Raw genomic sequence first — 22,106 nt, forward strand, 5'->3', positions numbered from 1 at the left:
TCTACAGTACCTTGTAGATACCTCAAAACACTTTTTGCTGCATTCCAATGGCTTTCAAGTGGCTTGGACATATATTGGCTTAGCACACTGATTGCATAAGCCAAATCTGGTCTAATGGTGGTTAGGTAGATGAGACTCCCAACCAGTTGTCTGTAAAGTGTCACATCTACCTCCTTTGAGCCATCTTCACTCTGCAGTTTGATGTTATGTTGTAATGGTACTGCTACAGGCTTACACTGATCCATTCTAAATCTCTCTAACAGGCCTTTGACATAATTTCCTTGGGACATAATTGTTTGTCCTGAATCTCTCCAGATCTCAAGACCCAAATAGTATCTTAATTCTCCAAGGTGTTTCATTTCAAATGCCTGTGACATCTGTTGCTTGATTTCTTTAATCAGATATGTAGCATCACTTGTAATGATCAAATCGTCTACATATAGAGAAATCATCACTATGCGCCCTTGTTCATCTTGCATGGTGTAAAGATTAGGTTCATTTTTGCTTCTGTTGTAGCCAGCTTGCAGAAAAAATGAGTCAATCTTTTCATACCAAGACCTGGGTGCTTGCTTTAGTCCATAAAGTGCTTTCTTCAATCTACAGACTAAATGTTCTTTCCCTTTCTGGACAAACCCTTCAGGTTGCTCTTAAAAAACCTCCTCTTTTAGTTCTCCATTTAAAAATGTAGACTTTACATCTAGTTGGTGTATCATCCAATTTTTCTTAGTAGCTAAAGCAATTAACATTCTGATAGTGTTTAGTTTAACTACAGGGGCGAAGGTTTCTTCATAGTCTATACCTTCTTTTTGTGAATACCCCTTTGCTACCAATATAGCTTTTAATTTTTCTATGGTTCCATCTACATTAATCTTCGGTTTGTATAACCATTTAAAACCTATGGTTTGTTTTCCTTTAGGAAGCTCAACTAGTTCCCAAGTGTTGTTCCTAATTATTGATTCATATTCATGTTCCATGGCTGTTTTCCATTCTCTACATTCATTTTCTTCTTTATAACTAGAAGTTTCAACCACATTCATCATACTAGTTATAAAAGCATTTTCCCTATATCTTGTAGGCAATTGAGCTTTCCTACCTGATCTCCTGAGAGGTGGGGCAGCCTCAAACCTTGTCTGATCATCATTCTCTTTTTCTTCCCGCTGCCGCTGTTGCTATTGTATCTGCTGCTGCTACTGCTGCTATATCTATTGTAACCACTGTTATTGCTACTGTTGTTCATCTTTTGCCTTTGTCTGTTGTTGATCCTGATTGTTTTCTGCTTCTTCTTCCACCAAGTACGGAATATCCCATTCCTCACCGTGCTTATCAGATTCTTCATGATCCTGCTCATGGAATATGACATCTTTACTAACAAAAATCTTGTGAGTAGAGGGATTAAATAATATGTAACCTTTATGTTGTGAACAATACCCTATAAGAGTACATCTAATGGCTTTCGAATCTAGTTTTCTTCTATCTTCCTTTGGAATATGGGCAAATGATTTAGATCCAAATACTCTTAAGTGTTTTACTGCAGGCTTAAATCCATATAATGCTTCATAAGGAGGTTTAAACTCAAGACTTTTTGTAGGACTCCTATTTTTCAAATAAATTGCAGTATTCAATGCTTCAACCCAAAAACCATTCAAAAGATGCTTACCTTTCAACATGCTCCTAGCACATTCCACCAGTGTTCTGTTCTTTCTTTTAGTTACTCCATTTTGCTGTGGAGTATGGGGTACTGTGAACTGCTGCAATATTCCATGGTCTTTACACTACCTGATAAGCTCATATTTTCTGTATTCTCCCCCTTGATCGAACCGAAGAATTTTTATCTGTTTCCCTGTTTGCCTTTCAATCATGTTTTTGAATTGCTTAAAGTATTCAAATGTGTGACTCTTCTTACTCAAGAAATATACCCAACAAAACTTTGTGCAGTCATCAATAAACAGTAAAAAATATAGTGCACCTCCTAATGATTTTGTTTGCATGGGTCCACACAGGTCTGTATGCACTAATTCAAGTATATCCCTCTGTTTTTTTTCTACTCGAACAGGGAATTATTCTCTGTGCATTTTTCCTAATGTACACGCATCACATTCATTATGTACTTGCTTTAGCATACGAAGATCTCTTACCATTTCCTTCTTCTGTAGTAAAAGAAAATCATTGTAATTGATATGACCAAATCTCTGATGCCATAGCTCTTTTGTAGTCAAACTCGTAGCTGTCAAGGCTTGAACTGGTGTAGGTCTTACATCCAACTTGTACAGACCTCCTGTTCAGATTCCTGTAGCAATTGTCTTCATGCCATCTAGCAGATCTTTAATATAACAGTTAGATTTAAAAAATTCAACTTTAAGATCTTGATCTGTGATCATGGATACAGAAATCAAGTTCTTTGTTACACCGGGCACATACATGACATTATGAATTTGTTTTACATTACCATTAGGTAGAATGACAGAAATTTTCCCACACCCTTTGATCTGATGACTTCTATCATCACCTAGGTAAATCTGTGCTCCTTCATTGATTTCTTTAAAATCTTCGAACCAATGCTTGTTCCCTGTCATATGTGTTGATGCTCCCGAATCTACATACCAGATGTCTGCATCAACATTCTCATCAAAATCTTCCATAAACAATCTGAAATTATGCACATGATTTTCATTTGCGAGATGACCTGCATGTCGTTTCTGCTTCTGCTGTTCTTCATGATATTTCTTCTTCTTGCACTCCCTAGCAATATGACCAAGTTTTCCACAATAAAAACATTTAATTTCAGAGTTGTTTCTATTCGGATGCATACCTTGGGTCTGATTCGGTCTTTTCTGTGAATGTCCTCCGTTTTGCTGTTGCGGATTTCCTTTCCCTTTGAAGAAGTTCTTCTTCGCCATCAATGCAAGATCGGCACTCTGGGGCTTCAGAGTCGATCTTCTTTCTTCTTCTTGCATCAATATTCCTGTCAGCTCTTCAAACTTCGGGATCTTCTCTCTCGCATTTATCCCAATGATGAACATTTGGTAGTCATCAGTCACACCATTCATGGTAATTGTTACAAGATCTGTATCATCAACTGTATGACCAATGTCTGCCAATTTTTTCTTTAGATCTTTGATCCTTGCTATGAAGGCAGCAACTGTTTCATTCTCCTCCATCTTCAGGGATAAGATCTTGCTCTTCAGAAACAGAAGATGATTTGTATTCCTGATCTCATACAGATCCTTCAGAATTCCCCAGATCTCGTTAGCTGTCTTACACTCTTTGATGTGTGGTATGATGCAGTCTTTCACTGACATCTTCAACAACATCTTTGCTCTACCTTCTTGCTTCTCCCAATCTGGGATCGATGTTGATCTAGCCGCTGGCTTCGGCTCATCCCCATTTACAATCATCCAAGCACTCTAACAGAGTCTGCATCTTGCATAATTGGAACCATCGAGCTTGTTATGCTCATTCAAGCATGCTTCAAACATATTATTATTCATCTTGGCGATTTGCACAAAAAAAATTCGACAGGTAAAAGAAGATGTTAGATTTACCCCAGATCTGTGACAAAGACAATAATTGATCTTCAATGTTGTTTGATCTCACAGCACACCCATAGATCATCGTGGCTTCCTTCACAGCCTCCAGATAACCTTCTGTTGTCAACCTCTGCAGCCTTCTCCAAGATGCAGCCTTCTCTTGGCCTCCACGGAGCCTTTTTGTTGTTTACACAATCGTCGCAGATATACACCACTTATTTGAGACATCGTCGCAGATGTACACCACTTATCTGCGACGTCGTCGCAACTATATGCCTAATATCAGAGACAATGATGTTAAGTGTGTTTGAGTAATCGTCGCATTTATTCTCCTGAAACCTGCTACGATTTTGGTTTAGTCGCACCCTCCTCTCAGCGTACAGGTACCTCAACCCTGACGCTCTGATACCATGATAAAAATGGCAATGTTGTATTAAAAGAAATAAAACCCACTGGTCAGCTCTACGAAAGAGAGTCTGAACCAGGAGAGTCTGGCTCTGCAGAATGCTCTACATTGTTCATGTACATCACACATTATATAGTAATCACGGTTTTTAGGGAAGTTAGAACAATAACCTAAGAAATAGAAACTAATTCCTACCTTGAGGTCACATGAACCAACTCACACTATTCTAGGATATTCTCCATTATCTTCAACAGTATTTAGTATGATTTTTTGGAGTTTCTAGTATTAGAATTTGGCGCAAAAATTTGAAGTTAAATCTTGATTTGTGTTATTTAAACTAGTTTTTTTTATTGTATATATGGATTTAGCACCCTAAAAAACCCCAAGACACTTCTATTGTGCAGGGTTACCCATCAAGTTTGTGATTTCAATAAATTCTTGTTAGATTTTAGAGAATTTACACCATAAAACTATTTTTTTATTGTATATATAGATTCAGCACCCTAAAACACCCCAAGACACTTCTATTGTGCAGGGTTACCCATCAAGCTTGTGATTTCAATAAATTCTTGCCAGATTTTAGAGAATTTACATCGAAAAAATCCACCAAAAATACTTCCAAAAAATCACACTAAAAATGACAAAGAAAAAAAAACTATATGAGAAAAAAAAATTGAAAAAGAGACCATCAAATGGGTTAGTGAAAATATCAAGTGTTTCTTATAAAAAAAAACTATACGGGAGGAAAAACAGAAAAGGAGACCATCAAAAGGAGATAGTGAAAATTATATGATATTTTGTAACTTAATAAACTTTTTTATAATTTTATTTTATTCATTTCTTTTGAAAGGAGGATATTACATTTTCCGTCAGGACATTTGAAGATCTTTTATCTTGCGGGATCCTTACCATGCGTGTGCTTGGTTGGGCATTTTATATTTCAAAAATAAAATTTTTTGTTTCTAGTTTTTAAGTCTATGGGTCTAACTATAATAGGTGAGTGTAATATATATTTTATGAGTAATTATTAAGTGTGATTTTTTGGAAAAAAATCTAGTTTATTTTCTAATCTAAATTATGGGATCCTTACAATGCGTGTGCTTGGTTGGGCATTTTATTTTTCAAAAATAAAAAATTTTGTTTCTAGTTTTTATGTCTATGGGTCTAACTATAACATGTAAGTGTAATATATATTTTATGAGTAATTATTAAGTGTGATTTTTTGGAAAAAATTCTAGTTTATTTTCCGATCTAATTTATCTGATAGGGATACATTGAAATCACAAGTTTGACACATGATCTTTTTACGATCTAAATGCCTTAAGAGTTTTTGAGGGTGTTGAATCCTTATATGTAGTCAAAAAACTAGTTTAAACAACACAAACAAAGATTTGACCACAATTTTTTTCGCAGAATTAAAGCTAGAAATCTATCAGAAACTTCAAAAAGACACACTTAGAAACTACTATTATATTTTATATAATCTTGGCATGTGTAAGATTATAAGAGACCAATTTTAAGAATTCATAAATATGTATGTTTCACCATTCTTACGTTTTCATATTTAGGGTCATAAATGTCTTACAAATGCATGGAACAATTTCAAAAGTTATTTTACAAACTCGCTAAGTTTAAGCATAAATAATAATGGATGTGATTGGGTCCTTTATCCAATTGAAGATCACTTTGCTTGAATATAGAAAGTTAGAAACTATGTTTTCAATTGGGTGTGGACTAACTTAGAAAATAACTAAGATAGATAACTCATTAAAATCCTCATCCAAAATTTTCGTTCTCCATCTCAAGTTATTAGTTATCACTATTGCATAAGTGAATTTAAACATGATTGGGAGAGGCATTAAACAATTTTCAAAAAACTATTACAACAACAAAGCAGGGATAACATCTAATAATGTGTTGAGGAATGGTCATACTAGAGAAACAACAAGAAGTTTCAAATGAAAATAGACAAGCTAAAAACTAACATCTTTAGGAGTACATAATGCAAGTCTATAGATTAATGTAACAAGGTTATTTTTCTTTCTAGTAGCATAAAATATATTGGTATAGTAGAAATGGTGGAGAAATTAAATTTAGCACAACACAATTATATAAGTTATCATATTTTTAATGCATAAACAAGGTATTGGTGACAAGCAAGGTGCCATCAAATATAAGAGAGTACAAAGATGAGGTTCTATGCTAGATCATTCCCATAGATGCTTCTCACTTGGTTTGGAGAATACCATGATAATATGATAGCTACATCAAATATAAGAGAGTACAAAGGTGAGGTTCTAAGCTAGATCATTCCCATAGATGCTTCTCACTTGGTGTGGAGAATACCATGATAATATGGTAGCTACATGCATAACACTTGATGGGAAGAAGAATACCTACAACATTACAAATGATGGGAGGAGATTCTAGTCATTGCTAATAAAGGATGAGGAACCAGGTGCCATGTTATTATTGTTAACAAAAAAGTTAGAAGAATGGTTAAAGAGACAAAAGAATTATGCAATGTTATATTTCCATGGAAACTAGTAGAACACAATGAGATAAAGAAGTGCAAGAAGGATATTATGAAAGAAGTTAATCAATTATTCGATGCATACAACAACATATCATGTGATAAATTGTTATATCTGATGCCACCAAAAGAGAACATTGCACATGTGATATGTTTAATCCCAAGCATGGCATTATTGAATGGAGTAGTGCATAGGATGATTTTGTTAAAAAACATAGCACTAAATCACCGAATAAGTGAGTTGTTGTTGAAGGACTTACTCAGGGAAATCACGAGCTTGTGTGTGGTTCCATCTTTGATAATGATAAGGGAAGATGGATAGTGGAGGATATGTACAAACTCTGGAGTGGTGAATAAGATCACGATTAGATACATGTTTTCATTATTGAGGATAGATGATTTAATGGACTATTGAGTGCCCAAAATACTTTATTAAGATCAATTTAAAGAGTGAGTATCACTGTGTTGGGATTAGAGCGGAAAAATAATTACGAAACTACATTCAATACCAAATACATTCTATACAAGTGGTTGGTTATGGCATTTGGGTTGACCATTGCATCAAGTACTTTCATTAGATTGAAGACAAATCCGGACTTATGCAAGAACACAACAAATTACAAAAATACACATATACACAAAGATGCAACATAAATAAAACTTCATTTCATTAATATCAAAGAACAGAAATATGCTTACATACAGAAATAAAAATAAACTAGCTCAAGCGATGGTGGCTTATCTCTGAGAAGATATGTGGCGGCTACATGCCTCTAAACTGTGTTACAATGAGGCTCAAAGGCCTATTTATTATTGAGAAACAATGGAAAACCCTAAACATCCAAAATCCTAACCCTAGGAGATGAAGCGCCAAAATTGTTGGCCCCGTTTGGGTAAATTGGTACATTAACTTCCCGGGGTCGTAACTTTGGCATGCGATCTCCGTTTGGCTTTCATAATACCTTGTTTCGAAGATCTCAAAGAGGAGGTCGAAAACAAAGTTGGAAACTAAATTGGGGATTTTTAATCTCTCTATTTTCCCTAAAAACGTCTCTTACTCCCTCAAAACAACTTCGGAAGTTTAGGACCCAAAAAACTACCAAAAATAGGAAGTGCTACAATTAAGGAAACTGAAAAAGAAACAACAGTGGGGGTTCAACTAGAATAGGAAGGTGGCCACCAATATCCACCTGGACCAGTCCTCCCCCCTTAGGAAGCAATGGTCCCCATTGCATTGAGTGCCTACATGAGATGGGGAACCTTCTGCTGAACTTGGTCCCTAGTGAGCCACTTGCCTTAGTGTGTGAGTTGGCCAGCTTTGACAACCCAATACAGTTGGATCTTCTGCTAGAGAGTGTTCTTGATCTGCGTGTCCATGATCCGATCAGTTGTGGCTTGTTCCATGTAGTCTGGGTTTAACTCTGTTGGTGTGAGTTGTTCTGCAACGCTTGATGTGTCTAGTAATGGTGGAAAGTATGGTCGAAGGCGGCCCACATTGAACACTGGGTGCATGCCAAGGAATGGTGGAATGTTGATCTTGAAATCATTTTCCCCTGCAGCCTTAGTGATGGTGTAAGGATCATATCGGAGCAGCCGAAGCTTGCGGTGGGGCCTAGAGGCACCCCTTCTACAAATGTAACCAAACTTTGTCGCCCACCTAGAACTTGTGTGGCACCCAACGCCGAATAAATCTCTTTTTCATAGATGGGATACTTCCGGACCGTGTCTGAAAGTGCCTCATTGTGATATACCATTGGATGCCCCTGTTGAGTAAGAACTGAACCAATAGCATAGTCGGAGGCATCTATCTCGATCTCAAATGGTTGTTGCGGGTCTGGTAATGTGAACACTGGTGCAAAGAAGACATGATGCTTCAACTAGGAAAATGCCTTCTATTGGGATTCAAACCAAAAGAACTTTTCTTTTGCTCCTCCCTTAGTGACTTGACTTAAAGGCCAAGTGATATGAGAGAACCCCAACATGAACCTGCGATAGAAATTGGCAAGACCCAGAAAGTTGCAGAGCTCTGTTAGAGTGGTTGGGACTAACCAATCCCGAATGACTTATAATCTTGTTGGGTCCACATGCACACTTTTCCCATCAATGATGTACCCCAGATATTGAACCTGGGTCATGCCAAAAGTGCATTTCTCGAAATTGACACACAACTTGTGTTATCACAGAGTTTGAAGGACCTGTCGAATATGGTGGAGGTGCTCTTCCCAACTCTAGCCGAAGATCAAGATGTCATATAAATACACCACCATGAATGCATTGGTGAAGGGTCGCAAGATGTTGTCTGTCAATCTCATGAAGGTTGTGGGGGCATTCGTCAACCCGAAAGGAATGACCAACCATTCGAAAAGGCCCTCCTTGGATTTGAAGGCAATCTTCCACACATCGGAGGGTTCGATAGGCACCTGGTGATAACCAAACTTCAAATCAATATTGCTGAAATATTTGGCCCCTTGAGCTAGTCCAAAAGGTCATCAATCTGTGGGATTGGGTAACTATTCCGGACAATGATCTTGTTTAGCGCCCGATAGTCAATAAAGAGTCTCCAGGTCCCTCGTTCTTTTGTACTAATACAATCAGGCTCCCACAGGGTGACGAGCTTGGCCTGATGTGCCCTTTCTGCAAAAACTCCTGAATCTACCTCTTGATCTCATCTTTCTCCATAATAGAGCGTCGATAGATCGGTCCATTGGGTAGTGGCGCACCCAAGGTCAGATCGATGGAGTGCTTGACCTGACAGTGCAAGGTACCCTCTAGGTGAGGCGAAAATGTCCCTATACTCCTCCACGACCTTGTCCATCTGCTGTTGTTTGCAAAGAAGCTCTGTCTAGAAGTCGTGGCCACAACCTTCTTCTTGCCCTGAGGGAAAATCACAAGGAAAAAAAATTTCCTAGTCTGGGAAATGATCTTACTGCATTGCTTTACATTAATCAAAGAGATGGCAGTAGGTGAGGCTACCTCTCGTATCCTGTACAACTTATCGCCCAAAGTAATAATCACATAGCGAGGTCTAGACTCATATACAACATGTCGCTTCCAAAAGTATGGTTGTCCTAATAATACATCACAAACTTCAAGAGGATAAACATCACACGCTACCTCATATGTGAAGGGCTTGATGTTGTAGGGAAGGTGGCACTGTTGGTTGACGCGAAGATCTCGTCCTTGGTGAAGTCATTCGATGGTGTACGACTACGGATGTGTTGTAGTCGGTAGGCCGAACCACTTCACGATCTCTGCTGAAATGAGGTTCTTTTGACTCCCGTTGTCGATAATGAACTGCAGCGGAGAACTCTTCACCCACATTTGTGAGTGGAAGAGGCATTCCCCCTCCTATGAATCTTCAGGATCATTCTTCTGGATCTTAGTGGTGGCCACGGTGGCACTGGGCTCCATGTCAATGATTTGCTTCCCTTTTTCATTCCCCTTGTCAGGTTCTAACTCAGAGTAAGAACATGCGTCTTATTCGGAAGCCTTCGGCTCGACCACCAGTGACTGCTTGGCCCGACACTAACTTTTGTTGTGAGTGGAGATCTTATGGAACTCACACCATTTTCTTGTGTCCTTCTTTGTCTTCATGGTGTTGTTCTTTGCTTGTGGCTTTGGCGGATTGTCCTAAGTTGCCCTGCCTTGGCTTTATCCTTTTCTCTATGGTATGGGGGCATCTTTTCCTTGTTTCAGATTCGTAGATCGAAAGTCTTTCTTATTCTGTTTGCACTTCTGCTCAATCTTGATAGTGCATCAATACATCGTGTCAAGCGAGGAGATGTCCAAGAACTCCATCTCATCTTGGATGTACTTGTGTAGACAGTTGTGGTACTTGAGTACCAAATTCCGCTCAAAATCCTTGATACCCAACTTCGTGCGAAGGGTATGCAAAAAAATTGTAAACTTCGGCACATCTTGGTACCTTCGTTGTTGTAGCGTGGTCCACTTTATCTATTTATCTTCATAGCTCCTGACAGCGTAATATTGTTCCTTGATGGCGTATTAGAAAGAATTCCAAGTGGGTGTAGCTAAAAACAGTGAGGATTCCCTCTTGTCCTTTTTTTCACTATAGGTTTCCCACCAGTGCTTGACGTGTGGGGCGGCTTTGAGAAGTTCAAAAGTAATCTTTTCCCAATTGGAAAAGTCATGAACTGAAAAATATCCTTCCAATAGATTTAACCATTTATCTACGATGTTTGCATCTATCTAGCCCTCAAATATGGGAATATCAAAGTTAACGTGTACCTTAAAAGGAGTGGCGCCTCTAGAGTTGTTGTTGGATGAAGATGCGTCGCATGTGGGTAGTCATCGAAGGATCTGGGCAAAGTTATCCATCATCACGTTCCTCTGTTGTTCGAGAGCTTCCTCGAGCAGTTTTTTGAAAGGATCTCCTACCCCCTCGTCTTTCTTTTCTTCCGCCATGGGAGGTCGTTGGGTTTTGCGAGGCCGGTCTTGCAAAGGTTCAACCAAATCGAGCCCTAACTCTTTATACCCTGACCTCGTTGGGGACATGCAAAGAAAAACAAAGAAAGAGAAGACCGCTTTGATACCAATGATCTGGACTTATGCAGGAATGCAACAAAATATAGAAATACCCATATACACAAAGATGCAACAGAAATAAAACTTCATTTAATTAATATCAAAGAATTGAAATATGCTTACATACAAAAATAAAAATAAACTAGCTCGGGCGATGGTAGCTTATCTTTGAGAAGAGATGTGGCAGCTACATGGCTTTGAATTGTATTACAATGAGGCTCAAAGGCCTATTTATTATTAAGAAACAATGGAAAACCCTAAACATCCAAAAACCTAACCCTATGAGATGAAGCACCAAAATTGTGGGCCCCGTTTGGGTTAATTGGTACATCAACTTCCTGGGGTCGTATCTTTGGCATACGATCTCCGTTTGGCTATCATAGTACCTCATTTTGAAGATCTCGAAGAGTTGGCTAAAAGAAATTTGTTGAACTCATTTGGGACTTTTTTGGTCTCTCTATTTTCCCTAAAATCGCATTTTAGTCCCTCAAAATGGCTCTGGAAGTTTAGGACCCGAAAAACTACCAAAAATAGTGAGTTGTGTTACAATCAAGGAAACTGAAAAAGAAACAACGATGGGGGTTCAAGTGAAATAGGCGGGTGGCCACCAATATCCACCTGGATAAAAAACAAAGGTATTATAATTATATATTGGAAAGTTTGTGCTAGTTTATTTGGACGAGATTCTAATTTTCAATAAGGTCATAAAAAAACATATGTAATAATTGAGGATAATGTTTGAAGCACCAAGGAAGGACCAATGACGTGGTAACTTGAATATCTAGGTGAATTCTTTAAGGGAGAGTTGGTGCACCTTAGGCTCATGATTTTCCAAAGACATATTAGGTGTGGATTTAGAAAAGGTGAAGGTGACTTTAGATTTTCTCATACTTTGCAATGTCGTTGAGGTAATGAGATTTCATGGCAATGCAAATTTTTATAGGAAATCATAAGATGACATAGTGAGATATGTGCCTTGATGAATAAGTATATGAAAGTGGAGGGGTTCTAGTGGAGTGTGTAGACATAATGAACTTTTGACATGTTAAAGCAAAACATTATAGAGACATGTGTTGGGGATATTTACTTTTAGTAAGGTTTTGTAGGAAGATTAAGATGTAGGTGTTGTTGTTATTGGTGCAATGTTGACCTAGGAAGGGCAATTGATAGAATTCTTGAAAGAGAAGTTGAATAAATTACAATGTAAGTATTATACTTATGATTTTGTGTTTAATTCTATTATGCAGGTGTCAAGCATTTAAGTTTATTAACAACTAGATGAAGCTAGATCAAAGGCATTTGAGATGGGTCAAGTTTATGAAAAGTGTCCCATTCATGTTTACACATAAGTGTGAGAAGGAGAATAAGGTTGACAATGCATTAAGTAAGACACTGCTAATGTTAATAAATTTGAAAAAAAAACGGTATTGAGCAAATTAATGACTTATATATGTTGAAGCTTGTGGTAGCTTCCAAATGTCTTTTGCATAGGCTTAGTGTCTTAGCATGTGGAATATGATTTATTACCTCTTTAGGTGCTTACTTAGTGGAGTAAGTGATTTGTGTCTTCATTCCTAAGTCTAACTTAGGAATAGTACAATAATTAAAGTAAATTACTTATTGTGGATTATTAAGTCATGTTCTAAGGATAAATAATTTAATTATTTAAGTGACTTATAAATAATCTCAACCATTGATCTCCAAGATATTTTAGAAGGGAGATCAGGGTTACAGATTTGGGCTTAGTGAAGACAATAAAAGAAGCCTAGTGAAGAGGTGAAGAAATAGAACATAAGAGAAAGAGGCAGCTACAACATTTTTGGGAAAGTGAGTTTCTTAATAAGGAGAGAGTGAATTCTCTAGAGCGTGAGGCTTAGTTCAACTGAGGAGGAGGAAGAAGAATACAAGTATAATTTTGGGGAGTTTCTAGGAGGCTTATTTGCTGGGAATTAGAGAGGCCAAATTGTTGAAGTGAAAATGAGGCGCAATTGTTGGGGAGGTCGATTTTTTGGTGAGAGGTGGGTCAATTTTCTTCATGCTGAATTTCTTTAGAGGTCGATTTCCAGTTGGCCAATTTTCCATGGGCCGAATTAGTCTAGTGGGGTTGAGTTGTAGGTTCCAGTCACTGTATTTTTATTTGTAAATTCCCTACGGGTTAAAACCCTAATTTTCCATATTAATAAATGACAAAGAATTGTCGTGGGTGAGTTATTTTTATTTCAATGTGAGCTTGATCTCTCTGATTTATTTTTGTTGCATATATTTCTAGATGTTAAAATATCAATGATTTAATTTTTTTAGTAATTCATAATATATTTTTTTAATTAAATAAATGGTTAGGAATAAATAATTGTCATGAGAAAATAAATATGGGATGGTATTAGGAGATTTAAAATAGTATCATAACTTTCTAGATAACTTTGTGAGAGAGATCTGAAATCACTAGGGTTTGTAGTAATGAGTTTCTCTTTTTTACTGTAGCTAAAAAAATTAAAATTTTGTAGTTGGGTTTTGTCACGAGGACTTCACTTAATGAACCTCTTCATATCACGTGCGTTGGTGGCATATTAAACAATACCCTTAATTTGACTATGTATTGGTAAATATATATTAAACTCATATTATTTAACCCCCTACCAATACAAACCCAATACACCATCCGAATTTTAAAAACCCTTACATTCACTAGATATTGTAGGTATCCATTTTTTTCATTAACATTTTTTATACCCCTTTATATTTTTTCATTAACTTTGAGCTCCATTTTTTTTACTTGCCAATATAAAAACCCTTTATCCCGTATATATCCCCCAATATATTATGTCATTTTTTCTACAATATAAATCCCCCAATATGAATGCACGTGGTATGGTATTGCTTCCCTAGTGAAGCCCCTGTGGGTTTTGTGACCATTGTCGATTTATGAAGATGGCATAGTTGAGTAGTTTGAGATATGAAGACAGGTTAGATGGGGTTGCTAATTTCATTCCCTAGAAAGAGTGAATTACCATGATTTCGAAAATAAATAGTTTGTGGGATCTCGTGAACATAAACATTTAAGTTCCTTCAGATCCAAGCCTTGAAGCGAAGCATAATATCAAAGATATGAAAGTAAGGTTTATAATTTTGGATGGTATGAGGGATCACATAATTCCTCACATATCATGGAAGGACACCAGACATGATATATGGGTAGATTTGACCGATCTTTATCACAACATAAATGAAAACAAGACAATGGTGTTGCGGGAGAAATTAAACAACATCAGGATGAACAGGTCTAAGACTGTAACATCTTACCTCACGAGGATCCAACATGCTCATGATGAGATTGCAGCTATTGGGGAAACTATGATTGATTCAGAGCTGGTGTAATTTGATTTTAAGGGTTGCGTTAAGCATTGGACTACATTTGTAGATGGGATCCTTGCTATGCAACAACTTCTTGATTGGAGTTGGTTATAAGATGACTTCATCCAAAAGGAGATATAGGATAACTCATTGATCGGAGGACAGAGAAAGGGTACTGAGGAGAAAGATGAGCTTACTCTTGCTATATAAACGAAAAAGAGCAAAGGGAAGGCAAAATAAACTAGATTGGCGGAGGACCTTCACATAATAAAAAGGATAAGGACATGAGAAAAGTCAAGTGATTTAAATGCCACAAGTTTAGGCATTTTTCCAATCAGTTTCCAGACAAGAAGAAGGGTAAGGGAAAGATAGCGACGGGAGCCACTGCACAAATGGATAACATGGTTGAAAAGTTCGAATAAAAATTATCTTGGTGCCATGCCTTTCTGTAACTGTAACGAGAGGTGCCTATTTTGTGGATAGAGGAACATCTCATCACATGACGGGAATATTGTAAGTATCGATTCCATAGAAGAATCTCCTTTCAATTTTGGTTGTAGAAGATGAAGGACTATAATTCAACTTTACTGTAGGGTAAGCAACTATTGGGCAGAAAGCAATTGATACCAACGAGAAGCGATTAATTGGGAGAAGGGAGAAGGATCTCTATCTATTGAGAGGACAACTGGTGAAGGCTCTCATACACGAGAGTGATATCTAGAGTGAGATATGGCATAGGAGGATAGGACATCTACACTACATAGCTCTCCCATATGTTGTAGAGAATTGTTATAGGTTATCTAGAGATCATGGTGGAGCATAATGGAGTGTGTGAAGGTTGTGCGCTTGGCAAGCGGACCAAGGCCATGTATCCTCACAACGACAATAGGTCTAAGGGAGTGCTAGAATTAGTGCACTAATACATTTGTGGTCCTTTGTCTGTGACGTCAATCATAGTGTCTTTCTACTTTACAACATTCATAGATGACTCTTCCAAAAAAACTTGGATCTACTTCCTGAAGGCCAAGGATGAAGTCTTCGATCAGTTTCAGGAGTTCAAAGCTCTTGTGGAGAACCAGTCCAGGAATAATATTAAGATGTTGATATCAGATAATGGGGTGAGTATACCTCCAAAGAATTCTGAGATTTTTGTATCGATGTAGGGATTAAGAAGGATCTCATGATACATTACAACCCTCAGTAGAATGGGGTTGTCAGGAGGAAGAACAAAATCATAATGGAGGAAATTAGGGAAATGATCTATGATCAAGGATTTCCTATGTTTTTTGGGTAAAGGCATGCAACAAAATTATATATGTGCAGAACATGAGTCCTCATAGGATATTATAGGATGTGATTCTTCAGGAGATGTTTATAGGAATGAAACCAGATGTGATCAATTTGTGCATCTTTGGTAGTCCACTCGATGTCCATGTTAACACAAAAAAGATGACTAATTTGGAGCCCTTATTAAAAAGGGGCATATTTGTGGGCTATAATGAGTTCTCAAATGCCTACCAAGTCTACATTCAAGGATATAGGAAAGTTATTTTATGTCGGGATGTCATATTTGATGAAGACATGACCCTTAGGAGGTCTGATGAGAAAGAACTAGCAAAGGTAGAGGATCAGAAGTGAGAAGCTCCTAAGCCTGAACAGGCACCCGTAGTACCAACAGTAGGGACATAGTCCGTAGATCTGGAGGATGAGCTAGATATTACTTCGAGCTCTACTAAGAGAAGCCCAAGATGGGCTGAACAAACCTTGAGGGATGTTAAGGAGCATGTGGATGCTCCTAGCAGCACCTTCATGCAAAGCATACCACCGACAAGATTTTTCAAATATTTTGCATTATCGAGCAGTGTCAGCAAGTCCAAGCCTTCCACTTTTGAGGGGGATGTAGATGAGTAGGTTTGGATCGATGCCATGGTGGAGGAGTATAGCTCCATCATGAGGAATGATGTATGAGACATAGTGTCGAGACCGGAGGGAAAGTATAGGTTAATTCTCGATGGATCTATAAGATAAAACATGCAACTGATGGCAGTGTCAAGAAATATAAAGCGAGGTTCATGGCGAGAGGGTTCTCCTAGCAGGAGAGATTGGATTACGAGGATATTATTTTCGTCAATGGGGTGATTGAGGAAGACGTGTATATTGGGCAACCTCAGGGCTTTGAGGTGCATGGGAGACACTCTCATGTATGTAGGTTGAAAAAGGCTCTTTTTGGGCTGAAGCAAGATCCACGCATATGGTACACCAGGATCGATGGATATCTTCTTGGTTTGGGCTTCACCAAGAGTGACATGGACTCCAAATTGCATAATGTGATTATTGACGATGAGCGACTCATCTTGGTACTTTATGTGGACAATCTCTTCTTGACAGGATCAAAAAATCTCATAGGGATTTGCAAGGAGGATCTTGCTTCAGAGTTCAAGATGAAGGACATTGATTTGATGCATTACCTTTTGGGATTGGATGTGTGGCAACAACTAGGAGAGATTTTCCTTGGTTAGGGAAAGTATGTAATCGATACCTTGAGGAGATTCAATTTGGAGGATTGCAAGCCTATGTCTACAATGATGATCACTAACTTGAAGAGGCTAAGTGCTTCTGAAGGTGAGTTGGTGGATCTCACACTGTACAAGTAGTTGATAGTTTCCTTGATGTATCTGGTCAACATTAGGTCAGATATATGTTTTGTTGTGAATACACTCATCCGGTTCATGGTGGAGCCATGACAGGTTCATTGGGTGGCATCGAAGCATGTGCTCAGGTAACTATGAGGTACAATAGACTTTGGAGTAAGATATGTCAAAGTTGGAGGAGTGGAGTTGCAAGGGTACACATGTTTTGATTGGGTAGGGAGTTTTGTGGACAAAAAAACTATGTCTGGATGTTGCTTCGGCTTGGGTTCAACCATGATCTCATGGTACAACAGGAAGAAGAAACTAGTGGCACTTAACTCAGTTAGGGAAGAGCACAAGGCAGTGAGTATGGCGAGCTTTGAGGCAATGTGGATTCACAAGATGCTTGCATGAATATTAGATTTGGAGATGGGCCAACAATGATTCGTTATGATAATCATAGTTGCATTGAGCTCTCTTATAATATCTTGTTTCATGATCGGTCCAAGCACATCAAGATCATATATCACTTCATCAAAGATAGTGTTCGGAAAGGTGTTGGGATATTACAATAGATTTGCACATAGGCACAAGTGACATATATTCTCACTAAGCCTCTAGTGAAAGGAAATTTTATGAAGTGCTGAGATAAGTTGGGGGTGATGGAGAATTCCTTCATTTTTAAGAGGGAGTGTTGAAGCTTGTGGTAGCTTTTATTGCCTCTTTAGGTGCTTGATTGGTGGAGTAAGTGATTTATGTCTTCTTTCCTAAGTCTAACGAAGGAAAAGTACAATAATTAAATTTAATTAATTATTTTTTACTATTAATTCATTTTCTAAGGATAAATAATTGAATTATTTAGGTGACTTAGAAATAATTTCAACCATTGATCTCCAAGTTCTTCTAGAAAGGAGATTAGGGTTATGGATTTGAGCTTAATGAAGATTATAAAAGAATCCTAGTGAAGAGGTGAAGACATAGAACATAAGAGAGAGAGGCAACTACAACAGTTTTAGGAAAGTGATTTTCTCGAGAAGAAGAGTGAATTCTTTGGAGCATGAGGCTTTGTTCGACTAAGGAGAAGGAAGAAGAATAGAGGGATAGTTTCTAGGAGACTAATTTGTTGGGAATTGGAGAGGCTTAATTGTTGAAGTGAGAAGGAGGCGTGATTGCTAGGGAGGCCAATTTTCTAGGGTTGAGTTGTTACTACGCAGAAGCCAAGTGAGAGCCAGGTGTAGAGGCCAATTTTCTGGTGAGAGGTGGATCAATTTTTCAAGCTGAATTTCTTCATAGACCGATTTCCAGTTGATCAATTTTCCTTGGGCCTAGTTATTCCAATGGGGTCGAGTTACAAGTTTCAATCACTGCATTTTTCTTTGTAAATTCTCTATGGGCTGAAACCCCAATTTTCCATATTAATAAATTATGGAGAATTGTTGTGGGTGAATTATTTCTATTGTAATGTGCGATTGATCTCTTTGAGTATTTCCACTACATATATTTCTAGATGTTAAAATACCAATGATTTTATTTTTCGACAATTTAGGATTTATTTTGTTAATTGAATAAATTGTTGGGAATAAATAATTGCTATGAGAAAATAAATTTGGGTTTGCATTAGGATATTTAACAATATAAGTATGACAAAGATTTTGACCAAGTCACAATGATGTGTAAGAGCTTGAGAAAATAGGATGGGATTAGAACATAATTCTATCTCAATGATGTATATCAATTCGAAGAGATGTATTTATGTATTCCCAAAGGTTCATTGTAAAGTAATTTCATTAGAGAGTTGTGTAATGGTAGAGTACGAGGTCACTTTGAATGCAATAAAACATAGTTTGTCAAAGGAAAGATATTAGTGGTTGAGGATGAAGGATAAGGTCAACCAAATTTTTATGTGATGTACAATATTTAGGATGGATAAGGGAGTGAGCCATAACATAAGATTGTAAACACAGGTGTTGATATTGAAGTTGTGTTGGCATAACATATTTGTGGATTTTATTCTTGCATTGCTAAACATAGAACATGAAACTGATGTAGTGTTGTTGATAAGTTTGCAAGTATCCTCCACTTCATGCATGTTATGGAGACTAGTTATATTTCCCATGACTCAAATATTTCCTTCACAGAGGGGGTGTGATGTCATGAATTACTGAAGATGTTAAGTCATATATACTAGGTTTCTTAGTCATTTTTTTTTAAATAAATAACTAAGATGATGGGGACAAATATGTAAAACTGTATAATGCATGACCTCGAAACAAATGGAATGACATATATAGCTACAAAACAAAACCTTGGAAATATTCTAAAGAACTTAGATGAAGATAAGAAAAAATCATGGCAATAGGTTTAGCCCATGGTGACGTTGCTTATAACAATGCTATGAATATGCCAACAATAATTTTACCTTTCAAGTGTATGTCCAAACAAATGTGAGTGGAATTCTATATTTGATAGGTTTTTTTTTATCTACATGAGAATGACTAATGTTTTGAAGGCATTTGCAAAGCATATGTAGGAGGTATATGCACAAGTTTAGGGTGTACTAAAGGAGGAAATTACATAGTACAAAAAGTATAAGGAGTGCATCAATGTATAAATAAGATATGAGTCATTTGAAATTGGTGATTTGGTAATGGGAAATCTCAAGAAGGAGAGGTATCTATGAGTCATGTATAACAAATTGAATGCAAACTGGATAAAACTTGCTATAATTAGAAGAACATTTTACAAAGATGCATATAAAGTAGAGTTGCCAAAGGAGTTTGAAAACTTGCCCATTTTCAACATTATTGATCATATGAGTACAAGGAAGGTGATCTCATAGCAAGCAAAGAAGATGAAGATAAAGTTATATTAAGAGAAACAATGAAGGTTAATTAGCACATGTAAAAGCTAGATGAAATTAATAAGTTGGTGGTTAACAATGTGACCAAAACATAGAGAATATAATGCAAATAATATTTGGTTAAGTGGACGAATATAACAAATATAGATAGTACTTGGATTTCTAAGAAGGACCATAAAGAATTTCATAAAGGGGAGAATGCTATTTAAGTAAAGGATATTATATTAGAGCAAGGATGCACATTGATCTAATTGTTACCATGAGTTTTTTCTTCATATCCCTATGCATAGCAAGAAGGAATTATTTTCTCACTATCATCCTTCATATAGGGAACTTCAACACCCTATATATATAAGTATTAAGTACTAGCACAAGGCTTAGTCACACAACATTCCACCTCCCCTTTTCCTGAAGGTCAAAAGGGTAACATCCCTAGTAGGCTCTCATCATCATTGATGGATTGGGTATAAGGGAAGTGCCCTTGGTGCCTCTAGAGCCTTTACAACATTCCATAAATTTTCCATTATGTGCCCCAATATATAGACTATGTGAACTAACCTTGACATCCTATCCATGTAAACCTAAATGTCTTGTGTCCCACCATTTAGCTTCATCTACATACCAGCCTAGATCCATCTTAACCCCGGATCTATCAAGCGCTGAGAGAATCAAATCTCTCGAGGTGCAAACCTCTTTGTTGAGTGCAAAACTTGAGGAAAGGTTTGCACCTATAAATATTTGATTCCGCTCAATGCTTGATAGATTTGGGTTTAAGATGGATCTAGGATGATTATATAATATCTATATTTGTGTATATGTGTCTCTTTCTTATTCCTTCTCTCTATCTCACCCCCAAACATACACACTCTCTCTCCATATATATATATATATATCCCTCCCTCTTCCTCTCCCTCTCTCTCTCTCTCCACCTATCTCCCTCTATGTCTTTCTTCTTCCTTCCCTCTCTCTCCCCCTCCAAATCCATCCCTCTCCCTCTCCTTATCTCTCTTGAGTCCTCTCTCTCTTCCTTACTCCTCCCCCCCCTTCCTCTCCACCTCTCTCTATCTCTCCCCCCATCATACTCTCTCTCTTTCTTCCCTCCAACTTTGTCACTATCTCCCTCCCTCTCTCCTTCTCTGTCTCCCTGTCTCTCTCTTCCCTTTCTCTCCCTATCTCTCTCCTCCCTCCTCTCCTCTCCCCCTCACTCTCTCTTCATCTCTCCCTTGTCACTCCCTCTCTCTCTCTCCACCTATATCTCTTTATATGTTTGTTCTTTCCTCCCCCCGCCGCCCGCCCACCTCCCTCCCTTTCTCTCTTAAATTTGATTCCATTGTATTGTGTTTAAGAAAGTATCTAAATTAAAAAAATTCAATTGGTTGTAAAATATAAACTTATATTTTGGATCAATCATGTCAAAGAAAATGCAATAATGAAAAACTTAAAAGAATCATGTAGTATCTTTGAATTATGCACTATCTTTCCTCGATTATTGTTAGTCACTTTGCTTGCTCTCATCACTTGGATTCTTTGTTGATATGGATCTATGTTGGATATTAATAACATTATTTATATTATGTAAATTTTACATCTTTTTTATATAAAAGTATTTTCATTTTTAATTTTATTAAAACTTTGATTTAATTTCTATGGGAATATTTTTAGTAGTCCCGAGGATGGTTTAGATATATCTCAAAAGTAATTATTACATTTTTCTGTTCATATTTAATTAAAAAACATTATAAAATTAAATTAAAATATTTTGATTTTGAAATAAGTTATGGTTTTTGGGCATGTGGTATTGATAAGCCATGGTATTGTAACAAAGCCTATTTACAAGTTAATAATATCCATGGTAAAGTAGGGTGAATATCCATAGTTAAGAATTTTATCATATTGTTATAAAATATTTTGATCGTCAAATAAGTTATGGTTTTTGGACATGTGGTATTGACAAGCCATCGTATTGACCCATAGTATTGTACAAAGCCTATTTACAAATCAATAACTAAATCAAAATATAACAATTTTTATTATTATTTTAATTCTTTCTTTTAAATATTTACATATTACTTCTAACCTTTTATTTGTTAATTTTAACTTTTTGTTTTTATTATTATTATTGGTAATCAAATGTTTACACTTATATTTGATATTTTTTTACCTCGCCACTGAAAAAGAGTCTTTAAAATCGTTACAACTCCATGTTAATAATTCCACATAACACATGGGGGAGAAAACAATGATCAAAGGTTAT

At 37.0% G+C, this 22,106-nt stretch overlaps 1 pseudogene across 1 annotated transcript in view; it reads left to right on the forward strand.

Moving 5' to 3' along the window:
* LOC149162876 (cell number regulator 13 pseudogene) overlaps positions 1–22,106 on the forward strand; it is a 162,073-nt pseudogene that overhangs the window by 86,588 nt on the left and 53,379 nt on the right. The gene's annotated exons all lie outside the window — the stretch shown is intronic.

This window comes from Pinus tabuliformis, chromosome 5_2 (assembly GCF_031772625.1).
Source record: "Pinus tabuliformis cultivar Carrire ecotype Pingquan chromosome 5_2, CPIR1, whole genome shotgun sequence".
Classification (NCBI taxonomy): domain Eukaryota; kingdom Viridiplantae; phylum Streptophyta; class Pinopsida; order Pinales; family Pinaceae; genus Pinus; species Pinus tabuliformis.